The 23054-nt window shown below is 35.6% G+C and overlaps 1 long non-coding RNA gene across 2 annotated transcripts in view; it reads right to left on the bottom strand.

Moving 5' to 3' along the window:
- Positions 1-23054, bottom strand: part of LOC139030439 (uncharacterized) — a 55273-nt gene that overhangs the window by 6533 nt on the left and 25686 nt on the right. Inside the window, exon 2 of one of the 2 annotated variants that reach the window (XR_011482808.1) lies at positions 13294-13403. The exons of the other annotated variant lie outside the window; for it this stretch is intronic. This is a non-coding gene — a long non-coding RNA (uncharacterized lncRNA). The remainder of the gene's footprint in view (positions 1-13293; positions 13404-23054) is intronic. 2 annotated transcript variants of the gene reach the window in all.

Below are 23054 nucleotides of genomic sequence, written 5' to 3'. Positions count from 1 at the left end.
AGTCATGTCCGACTCTTGCAACTTCATGGACTGTGCACTCATTCATTAGTTTATTTTTTTTCATACAAGTGTTTGAGTACCTGCTGTATGCCAGAGTGACCAGTGTATGCAAAGGCTATGTCCATAGGTATACATGGTACTTTAAAAAATTTTATAAAGATGTAGTTAATTTATAATGTTGTGTTAGTTTCAGATGAAGCAAAGTCAATCTGTTACACATATGTGGTATAGAGCAGAGTTCCCTGTGCTACATAGTAGGTCCTTATTAGTTATCTATTTTATATAGTGTGTGCGTCAATCCCAGTCTTCCAGTTCATCCTCACCCACCCCTTAACCCCTAGTAACCATAAATTTATTTTCTATATTTCTAACTCTATTTTAGTTTTGTAGATAAGTTCATTTATACCCATTTTTAGATTCCACATATAAGCAATATCATATGACATTTGTTTTTCTCTGCCTGACTTATTTCACTCAGGATTACAATCTCTAGATCCATCCACATTGTTGCAAATGGCATTATTTCATTCTTTTTATAGCTGAATAATAAGCTAAAATACTGCAAGAATTACCAGAACTCCAAATAGAAGAAGGAAACATGGTGTGAATGTAGGTTGAGTAGCAGGTCAGGGTGGGCCTGTAGGGAATTACAGGATATATTGAAGATAAAGTAGGGTGTATCTATGATTTGATTCTTGTTCTAAAAGCAAACCAGAGGACTTAGAGTATTTTGGACAAGGTCGTGAGTATGTTGGATTTAATTTTGTAAAGATCTCTGTTTTCCCTGTTGAGAGTGCATTGGTCAAGGAGTTCATTGCACAGTACATACAAAGAGAACATCGAGGAGATTATCACTTATAATTAAATGATGGCAATGTAATAGACTGATGGTGGTAGTAAATCTCTATAGTAATGATTAATTACATAATGAATTAGAATAAAAGGATGAACCCAAAATTATTTTTCATTTCTTTGTTCTTAGGTATTCTGAATTTTTTCAGATTTCCTCCATCATTACCTTAACTACTGCTGCAGTTTTCTCGGTGCATAAATCTTTGACAGCCTCTCCAATTACTGTCTAGGATAAATTTCTGTAAGTCAGATTACTAGTAAAAGAGTGTTGATATTTTAAATATATGCTAGCATCTACTGACTACTTGTTTTCCAGAAAAGATGTGGTGATGTGCACTTGCCTTCAACTAAATAAGAAAAAAAGTCACAGTATTGACTGTCCATTTTGTTAAACTTCCCTGGCGTCTCAGATGGTTAAGATCTGGCTGCAGTGCGGGAGACCTGGATTCCATCCCTAGGTTGGGAAATCCTCTGGAGAAGGGAATAGCTACCTGCTCCAGCATTCTTGCCTGGAGAATTCCATGGGTAGAAGAGTCTGGCCGGCGCTAGTCTATTGGGTCGCAAAGAGTCAGACACAATGAAGAGACTAACACAACACTTTATCAAGCTTTAAACCTTGACCGACATTATAGATTAAAATAATCATTATTTTAATATACAGGCATTAAAGTTTAATGAAAAGTTTTGTCTACTTAAATTATATATGAGTGAAAGTTGCTCATTCCTGTCCGAATCTTTGTGACCCCATGGACTATACAGTCCATGGAATTCTCCAGTCCAGAATACTGGAATGGGCAGCCTTTCTCTTCTCCAGAGGACCTTCCCACCCCAGGGATTGAACCCAGGCCTCCCACATTGCAGGTAGATTCTTTAACCAGCTGAGCCACAAGAGAAACCCACTTAAATTATATAATTGTATGATATTAACTAATTATCTAATTTATTTGTCACATTTGTGCTCTATTTGTAGAGTCTCATTTGTCTCTACAAAATTTATTTGTAGAGTCTCATTTCTCTTTTGACTTTATGCATATTATTTTCCATATACATTTTGTCAGTTCTTACTCAAATCTCATTGTATCAATGAAGTCTGTCTTTATTCCTCTGTATTGTTAACTGTTCCCTCCATCTGCACCAAAACATAGACTCCTTAAGGGCAAGATGGTTGTATAGTTTATTCACTGATGAATCCCAAACATTCAGAACAATACATAATTGTTAATCAATAAATATTTGTTTAAGGAATGCTGAACTTTGTTTCAACCGTTTTGCCTTGTGACTTCTGTTGATATATCAATAAAATATCTGTCGGCATGTATTAGTCTTTCAATCCTGTTAGGGTAGCATAATCTTCTTGCTTAACTTTACAAGCTTTTCTTATTTGTTCACCTAGTTAACCTTTAAACATTGTTTCTCTGTATCTTTGCAAAAGTCCCTTGAGATTTTGATTGGCATTCATTGTGTACTTCTGAACATATAAAGCCTTTTACATTAGAATATGCAGGGGATAGTAACACAAGGCATTTGAATTAGACCATAATCATATATCCAGATGTTTACCATTTCACAGGAAGGTAAACGTAACTATAAATACTTAGAGCATTTGAAATAAAATGATTAAAATTTCAAAAATAAAATTTTAAAATCTACAGTCTATTGAGAAATGATCACAGATAGAATCCTAGAAAAAATATGGCCAGTGAAATTCCATGGCCCACAATGGCACTTAGATTGGGCACAAATCAATGGAAGTTCAGAACTGTTTTCACCACAGTGGAGAGAGCCTTCCAAGAACCGAAATATACACAGTCTCTTCTAACTAAGAGTTTCACTATTACCCAGATAAATTAGAAAATAATGCCAGAAACACACTGTTATTTTACATATGTATTATTTATACATATTGTCAATTTAGATATAAAAATGAAGTTATGTAAACATGAAAAATGTATAACTGATTCACTTTTCCATACAGCAAAAACTAACACAACATTGTAAAGCAAATATACTCTAATACTTTTTTTTAAATGCTTTAAGCAAATAATTAGCAGCTAGACTCGCTATTGTGACATTTTTTTCTTAAAATCTTTCAGTGAATTCTCCTTTCCTTTACGTAAAATAAAGATCTATTGTGCGTGTGTGCTGAGTCATGTCCAGCTCTTTGTGACACTGTGGATTGTAGCCCACCAGGCTCCTCTGTCCATGAGATTCTCTGGGAAAGAATACTTGAGTGAGTTGCCACTTCCTCCTCCAGGGAATCTTCCTGACGCAGGGAATAAATCCAGGTCTCCTGCCTCTCCTGCATTGGTAGAGTCTTTTACCACTGAGCCACCTGAGAAGACCAAAGATCTATTAAGCATACCCTAAATAGGATCATTATTGTCTAGCCTTTGCCTACCTATTCAACCTTCTTTGATATTCTGGGCCCCTTGATCATCACCCTCCAGACACATTGCTCTCTTGCTTTTCCTGATGTATTGCAAGTCTTTTAAAATCCCAGACCCTTTAGACTTGTTTCTGCCTCCTCCTGCATATCAGTGCTTTTTATCCATCAATATAGCCTCAAATATCAGCTCCTTATGTAAGCTTTCCTGGACATCCTATCAGAAGGAGGTTATTAACACTCCATTATTTTACCCTTGATACTTCCTTCATCTCACTGAACATAACCTGGCATTATTATATCTATTTATAATAAGAGACATCATAAAGTCTAGTAAATCTTTTGGACAAATCAAATGGTCCAATAGCTTAACACTCATTAATGATTTGCCAAAATTCTAGTGGTAGAACTTTCAGAAGTGTTTTTATCTCCTTCTCCCAACTGCAGTATTTGAGATACATTAACTTTACCCAACTGTCAATTCCATCTTTACTTGTTTCTGAGTGCCTTTCTGTTTATCTTCCTGAAGGCCTGTAGTTTCTTTCTTGTTCAAGCCCACTAATATAGGGAATCAGAACTGTGGTACAAGGCTCCCATATAACCATTTCCTTTGGAAAAGTCTATGGTTGGGTGACTTTGGAACATATTTCATTTCTTTTGATATAAATAAGCAACCATGACCAGGTTAGGGAACAGTGTATAAAAACTTCCCAGGGCTGCCTCTCAGCTAAGAGCTATGAAAGATAGCAAAGAGCTACCTTTAGGATAGAAAGGTGATAGGTAGCCAAATAGAACATAAGGAAACTGTCCCCACTGCAGTTCAGTTCAGTCACTCAGTCGTGTCCAACTCTTTGCGACTGCATGGACTGCAGCACGCCAGGCCTCCCTGTCCATCACCAACTCCTGGAGTTAACTCAAACTCATGTCCATCGAGTCAGTGATGCCATCCATTTCATCCTCTGTCATCTACTTCTCCTCCCTCCTTCAATCTCTCCCAGCATCAGGGTGTTTTCAAATGAGTCAGTTCTTCCCATCAGGTGGCCGAAGTATTGGAGCTTTAGCATCAGTTCTTCCAATGAATAATCAGGACTGATCTCCTTTAGGATGGACTGGTTGGGTCTCCTTGAAGTCCAAAGGACTCTTAAGAGTCTTCTCCACAGTTCAAATGCATCAATTCTTTGTCACTCAGCTTTCTTTATAGTCCAACTCTCACATCCATCCATACATGACTACTATGAAAGCCATAGCTTTGACTAGACGGATCATTTTTGGCAAAGTAATGTCTCTGCTTTTTAATATGCTGTCTAGGTTGGTCATAACTTTTTTTCCAAGGAGCAAGCATCTTTTAATTTCATGGTGCAGTCACCATCTGCAGTCCCCACTGCAGTAGACAAGCTAAATTATATTCCATTCTCAATGATGACCAGTAAAAGTCCAATCCAGTTTAAACAAGCTACGCTTACAATACTTATAAAAAAATACTTTCTTTACTAAAATTAAGGAATAAGTGATTAGAGAAATTTCTATCATCATAGTCACTGGAGTTTTCAGATGACTGAAGCATAAGATTTATCATAAGTGAAGTCGCTCAGTCGTGTCCGACTCTGCGATCCCATGGACTGCAGCCCACCAGGCTCCGTCCATGGAATTTTCCAGGCAAGTGTACTAGAGTGGCTTGCCATTTCCTTCTCCAAAGATTTATCATAAAATATATGCTATCTGCAATATGGACATAAATTTGAGTGAATTCTAGGAGATAGTGGAGGACAGAGGAGCCTGGCTTGCTCCAGTCTATGGGATTGCATGAAATCAGACACAAGTTAGTCACTGAGCAACAACAACAATGATATCCTATCTAACTAGATATCTATTTCCTAGATTTAATCAAAAGTGATTTTAAAGAAAGAAGAAAAAGACAACAAACATCATTCTTTCTGAGGTTGTTCTTTCACAAGGAGGAGGCTCATTGTGAATTAAGTTACATTTTTCTCCAACGAAGGTTTTAAATTCTGTACAACATCTTCATAAACCACAAGGGAGATTGTGAGGCTTTTTGAGCAAATACTCTTTTCCTTTGTCTTATTGAGGACTAAGAGTGATTTACCCAAATGGCAATTCAACCATTAAAATAGAAGATGCTAGAACAGATATAGAAACTCACAAATCTCTGTTGGCTTTGAGTATACAAGTGAAGTATTGTCAAGTCACCACTAGGGGAGAAAAAGAAAAAAAAAACCCTTAAACTGCTCTAGTGTAGCTGTACAAGTATAAATTGTTCCATTGGCTATTCAGGAGGGAGAGAAATGTAAATAGTTATTCAAGTGGAATCTCCTTGTGGAAGAAGAACTTGAGCACACTTTTGCCTTGGAGATTGCTGTGAATTTCCATTTTATATTACAAAATATTCATCCAATAAAAGGATGAAGTGGATATAGATATATGAAAGAATTACTATGGAAAGTGATAATAAAGATAGAATCGACAATGAAAGAAAGAAAGTGAAGTCGCTCAGTTGTGTTTGACTCTTTGTGACCCCATGGACTCTAGCCCACCAGGCTCCTCCATCCATGGAATTTTCTAGACAAGAGTACCGGAGTGAGTTGCCATTTCCTTCTCCAGGGAGACAATGAAAGGTTTCCCTGATAGCTCAGTTGGTAAAGAATCCACCTGCAATGCAGGAGACACTGGTTCAATTCCTGGGTTGAGAAGATCCCCTGGAGAAGGGATAGGCTACCCACTCCAGTATTCTTGGGCTTCCCTTGTGGCTCAGCTGGTAAAGAATCCACCTGCAATGTGGGAGACCTGGCTTCAATCCCTGGGTTGGGAATATCCCCTGGAGAAGGAAAAGGTTACCCACTCCAGTATTCTGGCTTGGAGAATGCTATGGACTGTATAATCCAAGGGGTGGCAAAGAGTCTGACATGACTGAGTGACTTTCATTTTCAAGACAAAGAAAAGTCTTTGAAAGTGGACTTGTATTCAAACCTCAGTCTTGCCTCTTCAGGGGTGTAAATAGCACATTTTCCTCTTTGGGTCTTTGTTGCCTTAGATCTGTTAGAAGATTACAGATTCTCTCTTGGGAAATTTTAACTTTGTGAATTAGTGAATATAAAGCAGTAAGAATAATGTCTGACTCTCACATACGAAAGTTGTTAGACATTAGGACATATAGGATTCATTAGGTTTATTCACTCAATCTGATTTGCTTACTATAATGATCTGAAATTGATGCATACAGCTTTTATTCAGGCATTTCCAGGAATATTTATAATTTATCCTTAATGTAAACAGTTGCTATTTTGGTACACTTGTTTTAAATTCTCCTCATAACTCTGAACCTTCATTAGGAAGCAGTCTTTGATTCTTTAGACTTAGTTGGATTCTTGACAGGTAATTTATTCAGACACAAACACACACATAAATGCCTTACTACAGTTAATACATGTACATGATTATATTTATAGATTCAAATTCATTCATTAAAGCCCTCTAAATGGTCACATGGGTAACAGTCCTTAGTTTTGAAAAGAACATTGAACCAAGAGTGTGTACTCAGACATGTAAACACACACACACACACACACACGTCTTAACTTCAATTGAACACCTTATGTTTAGTAACATTAAAACTGAAGGTGTTATTTTAAATGAGACCATATAAAAGAGATCATTGATTTGGAGTCAATGTGTACACACAGCTGTTATTGGTTTTCCAACTGTAGAGTCTACTTAGAGAAAATAGCTTGAAAGGCAGTTTGTATTTATTCAATATGAACTATGAATTTTCTTTAAACACTTAATTATTATGAAGTGCTATGCATGTAGCTAAGAAATATAAAGATGTACAGCTCAGTGATTTATCAAAAAGTGAATATCCATAGGACCATAACCCAAAACAATATTAGAACATTATCAAATCCTCAGATACCATCCTTATTCTCCCCTAGTCACATTCATTCCTCTCCACAAAGATGACCACCATTGTCACTTGTATTTTTTCTTTATAAATATGCATCCTTGAAACAGAGTTATATATTTTTTAAAATTTATACTTGGAATCATAATATATTTTCTTCTGTGTCTGACTTCTTTTAATCAACATTTTTATAAATTTTACCCATGTCATTGTGTATATCATTGTGTCTTATCAGTGTTATTATGTATCAGTTCAGTTCAGTTGCTCAGTCATGTCCGACTCTTTGCAATGCCATGGACCGCAGCATGCCTGGCCTCCCTGTCCATCACCAACTTCCAGAGTTTACCCAAACTCATGTCCATTGAGTTGGTGATGCCATCCAACCATCCCATCTTCTGTCCTCCCCTTCTCTTCCTGTCTTCAATCTTTCCCAGCATCAGGGTCTTTTCAAATGAGTCAACTCTTCGAATCAGGTGGCCAAAGTATTGGAGTTTCAGCTTCAACATTAATTCTTCCAATGAACACTCAGGGCTGATCTCCTTTAGGATGGACTGGTTGGATCTCTTTGCAGTCCAAGGGACTCTCAAGAGTCTTCTCCAACACCACAGTTCAAAAGCATCAATTCTTCAGCGCTCAGCTTTCTTTACAGTCCAATCTCACATTCACACATGACTACTGAAAAAACCATAGCCTTGACTAGACAGACCTTTGTTGGCAAAGTAATGTCTCTGCTTTTTAATATGCTGTCTAGTTTGGTCATAACTTTCCTTCCAAGGAGTAATTGTCTTTTAATTTCATGGCCTCAGTCACCATCTGCATATACCAATGTCCAATTGTTGATCTGTATTTTCTATCTTCTTTTCCTAGTTATTCCTGGGAAAGGGTTGCAAATTTTGCTTGATCTTTTCAAAGAATCAAGTTTTGTCTTAATTGATTTTGGTTAGTATTTTCTATTTTTGATGTCACTGATTTCTGTTCTAATCATTTATACCCTTCCTTCTGCTTGCCTTGGGTTTAATTTGCTTTTCATTTTTCAGATTCCTAAGGTGAAAGCTTAGGTTGTTGATTTCAAATTTTTTTTCTCTTCTAATACATACATGCACTAAGTCGCTTCAGTTGTGTCCCACTCTTTGCAACCCTATGGACTGTAACTCGCCAGGCTCCTCTGTCCATGGGATTCTCCAGGCAAGCATACTGGAGTGGGTTTCCATGCCCTTCTCCAGGGGATCTTCCAGACCCAAGGAATGAACCTGTGTCTCTGACATCTCCTGCATTGGCAGGCAGGTTCTTTACCACTAGCACCACCTGGGAAGTCATACAATACATACATATAAAACTGTAAATTTCCATCTCAGAGCAACACTTGCCACATCAAGCATTATAAGTAGCTTTAAAAATTACAATTCAACTTAAATCATTTTATAATTCCTAATAATATTTATTCTTGTAGCTGTTTATTTATGTTTGTATTAATTACAAAATATTTGTAGTTTCCTGGATTTTTACTGTTATTGATTTTTACTGTTGCAATTTAATGCATTGTGGTTGGAGATGTGCTTTGTAAGGATGCAATTATTTGATGTATACTGTTTCTAGTTTTACAGTCTAGCATCTTGTCTGTCTTGGGAAAAGTTCCACTTATACTTGAAAATAATTGATTTCTATATTTATTAGGTAGAATATTCTAAAATAAAATTATCAATAAAAGTATATTTTATAGTTATTTTCAAATATTTAACATATTTCCTGATGCTTTTATTCACTTATTTATCAATTTCTGAAAGAGAAATATTAAATTATTTCATTTAGATTTATTCTTCCCAGTTGGGCTTCCCAGGTGGCTCAGTGGTAAAGAATCTTCCTGCCAATGCAGGAGCCTCAAGAGACATGGGTTCGACCCTTGGATCAGGAAAATCCCCTGGAAGAGGAAATGGCAACCCACTCTAGTATTCTTGTCTGAATATGGCAAGAATGATATGGACAGAAGAGCCTTTCAGGCTACAGTCTATAGGACCGAAAAGAACTAGACATGGCGGAGCGACTGAGCACACATACACATGCTTCCCTTTAGTTTCAGTCAATATTTTGTGTGCATTTAAATGCTGTTTTTAGATGCTTATACATATCATATTATTTTTAAATGGTAAGAATCATAAAATGTTTCCCTTTATTTCTTTAAAAATCTTGGTATAGAAATTTTCAGTTGGATCCTTTGCTACATTGTTATTTTCATTCTCATTTATATTTAACATTTGTTTCTTATAAACAGCATGAAATATGTTCTTGATTTTCTATATAACTGGGATTTTCTAGCTTTTAAGTGGAATTTTCATGCAATTTATTTTTGTTATATTTATTGATATGTCTAGGTTTAAAGTTGCCATAAGGTACTATTTTGTCCCCCTATACTTCTTTTCCTAATTCATTTTTATTATTTGTATAGTGTTAGAAATACATTTTATCTCTGAATCATTTACTTATTTATTGGCTATACCTGTTATTTTCAGTTTTAGCAATTGGTTGCACTAAGGATTGAAATATTGAAATATTCATCTTTAGGTTATCTCATCTACCTTGAAAGAATATATTTTTCTTAACAGTGTATCTCACAGTAGCACATTACTTTTTCCTCCTCTCATGTCTTCTCTTCTTATTTTGCATTTTACTGTTCAGTATAAAGTGAAAGTGAAAGTCTCTCAGTCACGTCCCACGCTTTACAGCTGCCTGTACTGTAGCCGGCCAGGCTCCTCCATCCATGACGTTCTCCAGGCAGTTCTACTGGAGTAGGGAGCCGTTCCCTTCTCCAGGGTATCTTCCCAGCCCAGGAGTGGAACCAGAGTCTACTGTGTTGTAGGCGGATTCTTTACCAGCTGATCTATGAGGGAAGGCCCACTGTCCTGTATAACTCCTTACTGAATTGTCTTTAACTTTGAACAATTAATATTTTTATTCTTAGAGCCATCAATTTTGTTTTATATTTGTTTTTATGTATATTATAACCACCTATAACACTGCCATAACTTTTGCTATCAACCATCAATATTTTTGTAAAGAAATTCTTTCAACTTAAACATTTTTTTAAGCAATTTTTAAAATGAAGGTCTGCTGGAAATGAAATCTGTCAACATTATGCTGAGAATGCCTTTATAGACTAGATTTTTGAAAAATATTTTCGCTTAATATTTTCAATGTGATATTTTTCTTCATCTTTGTTAGTCCCAATAATAAATTTATAGTTTTCTTTCATTTCTTTGAGCTTCCCTGGTGGCTTAGAGGGTAAAGCATCTGCCTGCAATGCGGGAGACCTGGGTTCAATCCCTGAGTCAGGAAGATCCCCTGGAGAAGGCAATGGTGCCCCACTCCAGTATTCTTGCCTGGAGAATCCCATGGACGGAGGAGCTTGGGAGGCTGCTGTCCATGGGGTCACAGAGTCAGACACGACTGAGCGATTTCACTTCACTTCACTTCGCTTCATTTCTTTAAGCTCTTAAATTTAAAATTCCATTATATTTTTCTCTCTATTTTTTCTAGTTAAGACTGAACCATCATTCATAAATTTGTTTTCATGTATGTAATTTTTTTTTCTGATTCTTTACAAAATTTTTTCTGTATTTTCATTTTCAACAGCTTTTCTCTGAGCTGCTAGTTGTCATTTTCTTTATATTTGAGATACTTGATATTCTTGTATTTGTAAGTAAATATTTAATTTTCAAATTTAGAATTTATTTCTTCAAAAATATTTTATAATGTATTTCCTTTCTTTATCTGAGATATATCTTATTCTGTCTGGACACCCTTTAACATTTCTTTTATTATATGCTTGTCAACAAGTTTCTCAATATTTTTATGTCATTTTTTTCTTTATTCTCTTGTTCTTATAGGTTTATTGAAATGATTATATTTTATTGTAATATTTTATTGTGTATATTTTAAACATACACAACTTCACTGATTCATATTCAAATTACTATTCTCATTCACTAATTCTCTCTTCTGTGTTTAATCTGTTCTTAAATTTATCAGTTTTTCTTTATTCAGTTATATAAATTTTCACTTCTATAACTTAAATATTGTTTTCAGGATCTTTTTAAAGAATCTACTTTTTAGGCTTGATAAAGGACTCATTATAATGCTAGTGTATAGTTAACTATTTTTAACATTATTCAATGGACACTGCACAATCACTGTAGCTTTTTAAGCAAATTAATAATTCATAAGGGAATAAAAAGAATTGTTCCAAACAATTCCAAACAAAAAGTGATATTTGCAAAGCTCATTATAACACAAAGAGAAGTCTAAATGTCAAGAAAAGTGGGGCAAAGAACCACGATTTTATAGCATCCACCATTAAGCAAATTATTAAAGGGAGATTATGCAAGGCAACTAAGATTAATTGCTGCTAATTGATTAAAGTCACAAAACCAAGTGTTGGTTTCATTTGTGATCTTAATGTCATTTACAAGGTTAATTACTATGTCACCTCACAGGCCCCAGTTGTTTTTCATATTGTGGCAGAGAACGTGTGAACAGATGGAGCAGCATAACATCTGGCTTAGGTGAGCAGGAAGAGTACCGCTGCCATCCTTGAATGATTTCCTTCACTTGCACAGTCTCAGAAATAGAAGGTAATAAGAGAGAAACACGGTGCCAAAAATAAACAACTTGATATATACTTATTAGCATAACGGCCCTTGCCAAATCCCATAGTGAATGTCATAATCAACATCTAACAGGGCTACAGGAATGTTCTTATCCGTATAATCTTTTAAAGAACAGTTACATTTGATTTAGTCAGTTTGTCACTAAATCTTACTTTCCCAGCCTGGTGGCTCCAAAATATATTTTTGCAGGTAACTGAAAATAATGCCTCCTATTTTATGGGAAAGCCACAGTCTTTAAAACTAGCAATATCTTTCTTGATCCTCAGGATAACCTTATAAATTAGATGTTACCAGCATGATATCCAAATTAATAAGCCAAGCCCAGAAATACTGTATCCTATATTAAAAAGTTAACAAATGACAAAGCAAGGATACAAAATCAGAATCATTCCCTTTAACCTAATGCACTCACATTTTGAGCTATATTATGTCAGCACCAGGAAGAAGAAAGCCTTTTATAACAGTTAGACTATTGGAAACTTTAAAGCTGAAATTTGCAAATTTCATTTCTTACTGTGTAGTAAGCATATTATAATAATGTTGCTGTTGATAATGGTAGCAATTCGATTCCGCATATCTGGTATAACATCATTTCAGTTTTACTTCATCTATCAAACATATTAATCTTTCAGTGGCCCAGGAATGCACAACAGTGTCATTTCTGGTTTACAGAAACCTCTCACACAATTCAAGATGAAAACACACATCCAAGTAACACAGTGAGCGCAGCGTCACTAGAAAAGAGATCATTGTCAGAAATACGAGATTGTGGCCCTCCTTAAAATGTATTTGAATATATTCTTCAGTTTGTGTGATACGTTTGTTTTTGCTGAAGGCCTGCTCTGTTCTGGTCATGCTCATTATAGAGATCACGGGCTACATATGACACATCAGAGAGCCTGTTTAAGGGTAAGCTTTCTTGGCCTTAATTTCTCTTGGTAAGATACAGTAGTGTTGCTGTTGTCTTGTCAGGAAAGAAAACTCTGAACACTGCATGTGTAATTAATTATCGCTGTTGTTATCACTGAGATACAACGAGGCATATGCCGTATGGCTCTGTTGTTCTATTTTAGTCAGGGATGTTTCATAATATATTCCCTTTCTCTTTTCTAGGGCCCCAGAGTCAATTCTGTCCTTAGAGCCAATATTGTTTTTGTACCTTTGAACAAAAGAAATGTATGGAGAAGAATGGTTATTCAAACTGTGGGTTTTTTTTTTTTTTTTGGTCTTTAGATGATTCTTCAGTCATAATCTTCTTTCTTTTTGAACTCATCAGTATACATGGGTCTCAAGGAATAATATTTTATTAGAGTAATTTCAGTGTAAAAAATAATGAAGCAGACTTATATTAATTTTCCCATGTGGCACCAGTGATAAAGAATCTGCCTGCCAATGCAGAAGACACAAGAGATGTGGGTTCAATCCCTGGGTTGGGAAGGTCCCCTGAAAGAGGAAATGGCAACCCACTCTAATATTCTTACCTGGAAAATTCCACGGACAGAAGAGCATAGAGGGCTATAGTCCATGGGGTTGCAAAGAGCCAGACTGACTGAGTGCACTTTGACATTGCATGACACACGTATTCATATGTCTATATTGGAATAGGACAATAATAAGTAATGCTTGCTGAAGAAAATGGAGAATTATCTACACCATAATAATAAGTTTGTTCAAATGTATTATTCATGCTGATAGAAATACAGTAGTACATAGGCTACTACAGATTATTTTTATCAGTTTGAGATAATTCACATACTATACAATTCACTCATTTAAACTGTACAATTCAGTGGATGTTTTAGTATATTCACAGAGTTGTACAATCACCACTAAAATAAATTTTAGAACAATTCCAACACTCCAAAAGAAAAAAGAAAATCGTCTGATCACTAGTAGCCACTTTCCATTTCCTCCCAAATTCACCCAACCCAGTCTGAGAAAATTGTGAATCGATTTTCTGTCTTTGTAGATTTGCTTATTCTAGACACTCCCTATAAATGGAATTATAAGATATATGTTGTTTTGCAACTGGCTTTGTCCACTTTGCATGATTATTTCAAAGTTCATCTTACTGTAGCCAATACTTTATTACTTTTTATTGCTTAATAATAGCCTATTGTCTGGAGAAACTGTGTTTTATGCATCCATTCATCAATTGATGGGAATTTAGACTTTTTCCACTTTTGGTTACAAAGACTAATGATCCTTTGTGCTCAAGACACAGTGTAGACAAATATTTTAATTATTCCTAGATACATGCAAAAGAGTGTATTCCTTGAGTCATAAGGCACATGTATGTTTAACCTTTGAGGAGTTACCAGAGGTTTCCCAAGTGGCTGCACCATTGTACATTCTTACCAGAAATGTATCAGAGTTTTGGTTGGTACGCACCATTGTCAACATTTGTTCTTATCTTCCATTTTGATTATATCCATCTTACTGGCTATGAAGCAGTATCTCATTTGTCATGTTGAATGGTATTTCCCTAATCGCTAATGAAATTGAACATCTTTCTTGTATTTATTGTCCTTTTCTTTGTCTTTCCTGGAAAAAGAAATCCTTCAGATCCTTTGCTCATTGGCCTTTTTATTTTTGAGTTGTAGCAGTTATTATATACTCTAGTTACAACTTATTTTCTGATATAGGATTTATAAATATTTTCTAAAAGTTTATGGATTGTGCTTTCACTTCAAGATGGTGTCTTTTTAGGCACAATGGTCATCATTTGGTTGAAGCCAATTTTTTCCTTTTGTTTTTGGTATAATATTTAAGGAGGATTTGTTTAACATAGATTATGAAGATGTATTCCTATATATTTCTTAAAGAGTTTTATGGTCTTAGCTCTTATCTTAGATTTATAATACATTTGCAGCTAATTTTTGTATATAGTATAATTTTTTTTCCATGTGGATATCCAGTTGTCTTAGAGCCATTATTTGAAGAAACTAATTTTCCCCACTGAATTATTTTTTGAAGATTTGTTGGAAATAACTTAAACCTTAAATATGAGGCTTTACTTCTGATTCTCAATTAGATTCCACTAATCTTTGTATATGTCCTTAGTCAGTAATTGCACCATTTGGGCTTCAGCAGCTGGGGTTCCTGGGCTCTAGAGTTAGGGCTCGGTAGTTGTAACACATAGGCATAGTTGTTCCACAGCCTGTGGAATCTTCTCAGACCAGGGATCATACCTGTGTCTCCTACAGTGGCTGGTGGATTCTCTACCACTGGACCACCAGGGAAGTCTCTATCTAGCCTCTGAAGTTGCTTCCCCACTGCATCCTAACCTGCTGCCTGAAGCTCTAGTCCTTAACAAATTGTCTCATGATGAATCCAGCTTCTTATTATTTATTAAATACCCTATTTTTAAAATTCCTTCCCAATTTAATTTTTCACCCAGATTCCTGATATATTCCATACCTTGATGCACTCCATCTACTATCTACTTCCTATCTACTTCCACCTATCTACTTCTACCCTTCTGCCAGATCAATCATTCTATTCCATCTAGTCATTTATCAGTTTACAATAGTATAGTGAATCCCCATTAACTTAACTGAGATCCAAACCCTTCAGCGTCACTTGTCTTTTTAAAATTCTGTCTCTGCCTATCATTAAACAATTTCTATCGCCATAACTGCAGTAACCTACTTTGAGCCAGAACACTACTAGGAAGACAGCCATAGCCTACCTGGGCAGACAGATATTCTAGATTGGTACTCCAGGAATTAAATGCTGGGATACTAAACTCATTGGTGATACTCTGGGGACACTTTTATTCCATCAAGACAGACATTATTAGGTATGGGAATATTATATATTTTCACCCTCACTAGGTTTTTTCTCCCAATCTGCAGGCAGTCACTTCCAGGAACCTACTAACACTAGTGGCTAGTACATCCTTTCAGGTCCAATTCCTCTAAACAATATCCATCCTATAGCCTTCTCCATATTTCCTCCGACACTCTGACTACAAAGTTTATGAAAAATAGTCATGATACCAATTTATGATGCAAAAAGTAGTACCAAACATTTCTTGAATATTTATTTCTATTACAGAGAGTGCATTCAGCAAAGCTCATTTAAGTCTTATGAAGATCATCATTATCCCCTTTATACCAGATGTAGAAACTCAAATTCAGAAAAGTTCCATTACTTGTCCAAGAACACAGGACAAGTAGCTTATTAAGGAGCATAGTAGCTATTAAAATCTGGTTGCACCATATCCCATAAGTTGTGCTCTGAATGTCCTGCTATGATTCTACATTCTCAGGTTGTCTGTCTGTCTGTCTCTCTCTGTATATAGATAGATAGATAGACAAGGAGGGAAAGTTCACTAGTGTAAGAAGATGTGCAGTTTCTGAATGCATGCAACTCTTAATGAGATTTATTCAACATTAAAAAAAAAAATCAAGAGTCTCTGAAATGTGTTCTCTGTACCACATGTAATACTATGCTCGAGAAGTAAAGCATGATAATGATAATGAGAACTTTACCTTCCAATGCGTTATGTCATTAAATTTCAATTAAATTAGGTAGTACACTCAAAAGTTTTGCCTCCATTTCATATCATGCTGATGAGCCATGTGTCATATGTTAATAATCTGGATGATATTCAAGGCATTGCAGCATACATAATATCTCTCCATCTAAGAGTGAGCATCCCGAAGCTATCTGAGCTGGAATGTTTCACCTTAAAATCAATTACATATATCATGGATGACTAATAAGTAGATTGAGCACCTCTCCAACTCTTCCACAGATGTTTAATGTTCAAAATAATCTGGGGAAGAGACTTGTTCAGAAACTCTAATATGTCTTTGGGGGCTTGTACTGTACTCTGTGCAGCTGCACCTGGTTAGCTGTGAATGCTGATGCTAAACAACCTGTTTAAAAAGACAACATGTGAAATATGAAAAAATAAATATTACCTTTTGGGGAAAGGAAGCACTTGACCCTCATCTGAAATTATTTCAAGAAGATCATTCTGTGCGATGCTTTAATTCCTAGACATATGATTTCTGGGTAATATAAAGTCTCTATCCCGTATCTCCATGAGAGAGAGAGAAAGGTAAGAACAGAGAGAGGGAGGGAGGAGGGGAAGGATGGAGAGAAATTGTGAGTACATGGAATTGGGATAAATATCAGGTAGTTTAGATTTATTTGGTATGTACGGAGGTGTTACTACTGGATTGCATAATGTAAATTAGAGACAGTAAGTAGAAAATTATGCGGTAGACATGAAAGTAAATTTCTTTGTCCACTGGTTCAATACATAACATACATAATCTTTTTTTCAAATCAACTCATAAGAAATGTATGCATATTTGCTAGCAGCTGATGTAATCTTGCTATTCTTATTTGAAACATTCATCTTTATATTAAGAATCATCAGTTTTCATGTCTTACCAAAATCCTCTGTTAAATTGATCCTCCAGACCGTCCATCCCAAATTCTCAAGTGTGTTGATACCCCTTGGTATTTGTCATGGCTTTTGTATTTCAGTGTTATGCAGCAGCTGGCCCAGGTTAAAGGCATGTAGTTATTCTACCAAAACAAGTTTTACAATAGCATCTCATAATGTTTTCCTGCATTACTGGATATGAATTTCCTAAATCCCTCCACCTCTTTTTTGTTTTATAATTTCACTTTTCTCTGACCTAAGGGGGGAAAAAAATGTTTCATTTGTACACAAAGGGAAAGATAAGTCGCCAAAAGAGGGTGATTTACATTTTTATTGTTGTTCTGTGCTATTTCTCTTGTGTTGAGTAATCCTAGGAGATGGCTTGAATGCTATTAATATGCACCGAATAGACAATAGACAAACTGCTGTGTGACATTGTTAATTTTTTAACAAAAATTCAATTTCTCCTTGTGATGGCCTCTATCCTTTGCTGAGAAAACTATATACCTTGACATGGAATTTTAGACAAAGATAAACTACATGGAGAATTGTGAGCAAAGAAATACCTTCTTGGAAGTTTTAAACCTGTGTTACAAATTTACAGTCTTAAGGATGTATTAAATAAGTCCTGTTAAATCATGACTCATTACATTTGATCTTTAAGCAGAAACTATGGTTGTCAAACTACAGCCTACAGTCCAAATCTAATCCACTGACTGTTTTTGCAGATAAGTTTTATTGAAAAATAACCATGCACATTCATTTATGTTTTGTGTGTGGATGCTTTCCTGCTCCAAAGGCAGGGTTAAGTTGTTTCAAAGAGAGATCATATGGTCCCCAAAGTCTAAAATATATACTCTGGCTTTTTAAAAATATCTGCCAACAACAAGATAAATATAGGTCTGTTTTTAACTCTAAAAATCGTTAATAATAAAAATTAATCTTTAACATCTGTTATTTGCATGTTATACCAGGTGGTTTTGAACAATTTACATCAATTAACCTTATTTAATCCTCATCTTATGAGGTAGACCCTATTAGTATCTCTATTTTACAAAAGATTAAAGAAAAAAAAAAACTAGTCTTAGAGAATTTGAATAGATATCCAAGGTCACACAGCTAGTGAAGGACAGATGCTAAGATTTCAACTGAAGCAGTCTAATCTAAATGCAATCATGTATTTCTGCATCTTCTATTCAACCAAACTACCAGTAAATAAGTTAGAGTTTAGAATAGCAAGTTAAATAGAGAATAATATAATAATTTTATGTTGACATTTGTTAATGATCTGTCATTAGAAAAAAGACATTTCAGAAAGAATTCACCATATTTGTAGACATTTGATTTTGAATTCCTAAATTAAGAATCTTTGAAATTATTTCTTTCATTCAAAATTTTCATTTTGTGCATTGTTTCTTTTGCTTTGCAAAAGCTTTTCAGTCTGATGTAGCCCCACTTACTCATTTCTGCTTTTGTTGCTTGTGATTTTGGTGTCATATCAAAAAATAGGATCATTGTGAAGACCAATGGCAAGAAGTTTTCTTCTTTTTTTTATAGTTTGTTTAAGAGTCTTAGAGTTTCAAAATTCAAGTCTTTAATTCAAGATAATTTTGTGAAGGGGTAAAAAATTGGAGACCAATTTAATTTTTTTGCTTGTGATAATCTAGATATTTCCAGCACCATTTACAAAGGGTCTATCCTTCATTCATTGAGTATTCTTATCTCCCTTGGCAAATATCAGTCAGTTCAGATTTCAGTCATGTCCGACTCTTTGTGACCCCATAGACTGCAGCACGCCAGGCTTCCCAGTCCGTCATCAACTCACGGAGCTTACTCAAACTCATGTTCATCCAACCATCTCATCCTCTGTCATCCCTTTCTCCTCCCCATTTCAATCTTTCCCAGCATCAGAGTCTTTTCCAAAGAGTCATTTCTTCACATCAGATGGCCAAAGTATTGGAGTTTCAGGTTCAGCATCAGTCCTTCCAATGAATATTCAGTACTGATTTCCTTTAGGATTGACTAGTTTGATCTCCTTGCAGTCCAAGGGACTCTCGAGAGTCTTCTCCAACACCACAGTTCAAAAGCATCCATTCGTTCGGTGCTCAGCTTTCTTTATAGTCCAACTTTCACATCCATACACAGCTATTGGAAAAACCATAGCTGTGACTAGATGTACCTTGGTTGGCAAAGTAATGTCTGCTTTTTAACATGCTGTCTAGGTTGGTCTTAGCTTTTATTCTAAGGAGCAAGCATCTTTGAATTTCATGGCTGTAGTCACCGTCTGCTGTGATTTTGGAGCCCAAGAAAATAAAGTCTGTCACTGTTTCCATTGCCTCCCATCTATTTGCCATGAAGTGATGGGACTGAATGCCATGACCTTAGTACTCTGTATGTTTGCTTTTATGCAAAATTTTTCACTCTCCTCTTTCACTTTCAGTAAGAGGCTCTTTATTTCTTCTTAGATTTCTGCCATAAGGGTGGTGTCTCTGCATATCTATGGTTATTGATATTTCTCCCAGAAATCTTGATTCCAGCTTGGGCTTCATCCAGCCTGGCATTTGGCATGATGCACTCTGCATATAAATTAAATAATCAGGATGGCAATATACTGCCTTGACATACTCCGTCCCCAATTTGGAACAAGTCTGTTGTTCCATGTTCTGTTCTAACTGTTGCTTCTTGGCCTAAATACAGATTTCTCAGGAGGCAGGTAAGGTGCCCTGGTATTTGCATCTCTTGAAGAATTTTTCACATTTTGTTGTGGTCCACACAGTTAAAGGCTTTGGTATAGTCAATACAGCAGAAGTAAATGTTTTTCTGGAACTCTCTTGCTTTTTCAATGATCCAACAGATGTTGGCAATTTGATCTCTAGTTCCTCTGCCTTTTCTAACAGCAGGTTGACCGTGAACATCTGGAAGTTCTCAGTTCACATACTGTTGAAGCCTGGTTTGGAGAATTTTGAGCATTACTTTGCTAGCGTGGGAGATGAGTACAATTATGCAGTGGTTTAAACATTCTTTGGAATTGCCTTTCTTTGGGATTGGAATGAAAACTGATCTTTTCCAGTTCCCTGGCCACTGCTGAATTTTCCAAATTTCCTAGTATATTGAGTGCAGCACTTTCACAGTGTCATCTTTTAGGATTTGAAATAGCTCAACTGGAATTCCATCACCTCCACTAGTGTTGTTCGCAGTAATGCTTGTCAAGTCCCACAAGACTTCACATCCCAGGATATCTGGCTTTAGGTGAGTGATTGCACCATCATGGTTTTCTGGGTCATTAAGGTTTTTTTTGTACAGTTCTTCTGTGTATTCTTGCAGCCTGTTTTTAATATCTTCTGTTTCTGTTAGGTCCATACCGTTTCTGTCCTTTATTGTGCTTCTCCGTCTTTGGCTGCCAAGAATATAATCAATCTGATTTTGGTATTGACATCTGGTGATGCCCATGTGTAAAGTCTTCTCTTGTGTTGTTGGAAGAGGGTGTTTGCTGTGACCAGTACATTTTCTTGGCAAAACTCTGTTAGCCTTTGACATGCTTTGTTTTGTACTCCAAGGCAAACTTTTTCTGTTACTCCAGATATCTCTTGACTCCCTCCTTTTGCATTCCAGTCCCCTATAATGAAAAGGGAATCTTTTTTGAGTGTTAGTTCTAGAAAGTCTTGTAGGTCTTCATAAATCCATTCAAGTTCAGCTTCTTCAACATTACTGGTTGGGGCATAGAGTTGGATTACTGTGATACTGAATGATTTGCCTTGGAAATGAACAGAGATAATTCTGTTGTCTTTGAGATTGTACCCAAGTACTGCATTTCAGACTCTTCTTGACTGTGAGGGCTACTCCATTTCTTCTACATGATTCTTGACCACAATCGTAGATATAATGGTCATCTAAGTTAAATTCACCCATTCCAGTCCATTTGAGTTCACTGATTCCTAAAATGTCGATGTTCGTTCTTGCTGTCTCCTGTTTGACCACTTCTAATTTGCCTTGATTCATGGGCCTAACATTCCAATTATCTGTATATAGGGAACTTATTTTTGAGTTGAGACAGCATTTGCAAACTGTATAACATATAAGGGGTTAATGATCTAAATATGGAAGGAACTCATACAACTCAGTACCAAAAAAAAAGAAAAGAAAAGAAAATTTATACTTAAAATGTGAGAAAACTGAAATAGACAACTTTTTTTTTTCCAAAGAAGACATGCATAAGATCAACAGGTGTATAAAAAGGTGCTAAACATCACTAATCATCAGGGAAATGCACATGAAAACCATAATGAGATATTACCTCATACCTTTTAGAATGGCCATCATCAAAAAGACAAGCTATAAAAAGTGCTGGCAAGAATGTTGAATCAAATGAACTCCTGTGCACGCATAGTAGGAATGTAAACTGATAGAGCCACTTGGAAAAACAGTTTGGAGATTTCTCAAAAAATGTGAACATAGAACTACCATATGATCCAACAATCTTAATTCTGGGTATAACTTATAGGAGTTGAAAATAGTATCTCAAAGACGTTTCTGTACTCCCATATTCATTGGATTAATGAATAATGATGTGAGAATACATACGTATATAGAGAAAAATGTAATACATATATAAATGAAATTCACGCATGAGAAAGAAAGATATCTTGCCATTTATGACAGCATAGATGGACCTTTAGGGTACGATGCTAAGTGAAATAAGTCAGACAGAGAAAGACCAATACTGTATAGTCTCACTTATATGTAGAATCTGTAGTAGCCAAAGTCACAGAAATAGAGAATAGAATTGTATCTACCCAGGGCAGAGAGATTTGGAAAATGGGGAGATATTTGTGAAACAGTATAAATTCCTACTTAAAAGATCTGAGGATCTAATGTAGAGCATCATGACTATAGTTGACATCACTGTGTTATATACTTGAAAGGGAGTGGCTCTTACAAATTCTTACTTCAGAAAAACAAGTATATGAGGTGATGGAGTCGTTAGCTAACCCTACTGTGGTAATCATTTCACAATATATATGTGTATTAAGTCATCACATTATACAGTTTAAGCTTATACAATGTTATATATCAGTTGTCTCAATATTGCCAGAAAAAATATTTGAAATACTGCCTTCAATTATAATATATGGCAGATTACTAAGTCATGGTTTATGCCATGAGTAAGCAGTAGAAATGGAAGGCCAGTATCTAAAGTTGGTAATAAACTTGAAATGCACAGAATTCATCCAAAATACACATTTTTGTGTTATAAATTTACACCATAACTCAAATCAAAAACCCCATGTCCGTGAGTTAAATCTGAGTCCCTAACTGGACTATTTATGAACTTATTCCTGACCCCAAAAAAAAAAAAATGAAGTCCTTCAGAATATGATTTCTCAATAGTAACACCATGTAAGTGCTATACCAGTGATGTTATTTCTTAAAACTTGATTTTACTTCCTTGTCTGGGTTAACAATATCTTCCTGCAAGCATTCTGCCAGACTTCCTTTCTTGAACTGAATGATCCATCACTTCAGCCGAAACTGTCTCTCCAACATTTCTTGAGATCAGTTTCCTTGCTGTCTGATTAAATAGTGGAATACACTCTAAAATTAAGTTCTTAGACAAACAATATGCTCTTTAGTTCTGTTGCTGCTGCTGTTCCATTCGATTTTTGATTTCTGAAAACAGTGTATCCCCCTGTTTTATAACTTTAAAAGAAGTGTTCTTTTTTATCCACACTTTCATGATAAATATGACTTTACTCAGACAATAGTAAAAAGGAGGCACTAAATGTAAGGAACGGAAATAAAAGGGAAAGAAAGAGGTGAAGGAAGGACAGGTTAACATTA

The sequence above is a fragment of the Odocoileus virginianus genome, chromosome 22 (genome assembly GCF_023699985.2).
Source record: "Odocoileus virginianus isolate 20LAN1187 ecotype Illinois chromosome 22, Ovbor_1.2, whole genome shotgun sequence".
NCBI lineage: Eukaryota > Metazoa > Chordata > Mammalia > Artiodactyla > Cervidae > Odocoileus > Odocoileus virginianus.
This window is presented reverse-complemented; position numbering and strand designations above follow the sequence as displayed.